Source organism: Alligator sinensis, unplaced genomic scaffold (genome assembly GCF_000455745.1).
Source record: "Alligator sinensis unplaced genomic scaffold, ASM45574v1 scaffold147_1, whole genome shotgun sequence".
Lineage (NCBI taxonomy): Eukaryota > Metazoa > Chordata > Crocodylia > Alligatoridae > Alligator > Alligator sinensis.
In genome coordinates this window covers 4,143,980-4,145,823 of record NW_005841847.1, presented here as the reverse complement: position 1 = coordinate 4,145,823, position 1,844 = coordinate 4,143,980, and positions in this window count along the sequence as shown.

Sequence of the window (1,844 nt, the reverse complement as noted above, 5' to 3'; positions counted from 1 at the left end):
CCAGTCCTTTCCCTTTCCTCTCCCCTTTCACCACACCAGACTTACCAGCTGGACGCAGCTGTATCCAGCATCACAAAGTCGAAATCCACATCGGAAGGTGGAAACAGGATGTTTGTTTGTAAACATCTTAAGTGCCATTCGTAGTAACTTGAAGTCTTAAATTGAGGACTGCCTGTATTTCTGCAGCACCCAGTAGCAGCTCTAGCTCTGGACCCAGGACCCTAATGTGCTTGGTGCTGTACAAACACAAAACTAAAACATAGCTCCTATGCCAGAAGCTGGCATTCTCAATACATGAGAAGACACAACAAATGGGTACAGATGGACAGGCAGGGGAGTGTGTGGTACAGGGGACACCTACTTCTCTCTCCTAACCTTTTGCCCTTTCAGCATGAAACCTGAGACACTTTCTGTTTTAAAACGTAGCATTGGAGGGAACAGTATTTGTCCCCACAACCAGCCTCTCCTTTTGAGTATACCTCCCTCTACAGCTGGCTTTCTTTTCCACCCGAATCACCTACATCTTAATTCACTAACTGACTCCATTCTCAGTTCTTTCAGCCCAACCTGTCCCCCTTTCAGCTTTGGAACCTCTCAAGTCTCCTTCTACCCCACCCCTTCTGGGGACCCCATCGCAATCAGGGGTGCTGCAGCCTTCAGACTGGAAACAGTTATATCCCAAGAGAAGTCCTCATCTGATAGCTTGTGAATTTGCACCCTCCCGTTCATCACCCACACTACACATTACTAAAAGCGTAGTTGACCGCCCTGGTTTCATGAGCAAGGCTTGGTCTTCTTAGGTCCCAATGACCAATTGCCTTGAACCCTATGTTAATGTACCACAATACTATCCTGGCCTTGATTCTGATCTGATTGACCCTGTGAAAGGGGGTAATCTACACTGCAGTCAGTGGAGCCACACTGATGAAAACCAACGTAGGCAAGATCAAAACAAGGTCTGCTATGTTGTTTAATTCCTTATTTCATTTTGCTTACCTTTCTGGTCAATTTAAAGAGGGGCAGAGTAATAAAAAAAATCAGGGGAGCAGGGTTAAGCAGATTAACACAGTCTGTGCTGGCTCTCCAATGTTTCTGATGCCGCAGCAATGACAGGGAGCATAAACAAAAGGATTAGCCAAGAAACAGGAAATGACTCTCTCTCAGCAGCAATGACGCAAGTCAGAGGGTGGCAGCGTTTAGAGAAACCCTTTTTTAAATGCAGCTATTGGGGGCATCATCCTTTCTGTTCAATCAGCAAAAATACACAAGGATAGGGTGGGAAAGGAGTATCAGGAGGCTGTGCCCAGGTCTATTATCTGATGAGAGCATGCAGCAACAAAAGTAGGAAACAAGAAAAGTCACAGCCAGATGCAGTGTGATTGGCGTAGACCAGCTGCCTCCAACCAGCCAACAAAACTGGAAGGCATCTATACAGAAGTAGATGAATAGCTGTTCAGGCAGCCTCCTTTGCTGAAGTCTGTTACATTAATAGGCTAAGTGGCGAGTTCAGGGATTTTTTTTCTGTTGCGGTTCTACCTTTTTACTATTTTTCCCCTCTGCTACTACATGCTGCCTGTATGTGGGTTAGCTCTAAGTTTTAGGCATTCGTTGGCTTAGCAACAGTTTGCATTTTGACTCTTCTGTGATTTTCAAAATAACTTCTGAAAACATCTTAAGGATCATTCACCTTAGTTAAAAGTACATATGTATTTTAGTAGTTGAGTTCTGACCTTCTCTATTCTTCAGGCTTGCATAAAGAAAATCCAGTCAAACTGAGCTGCTGAGCCGTCACAGCTCCTCTGAAAATGTAGGACAACTATGCATTGGATGAGATAATGGAAACA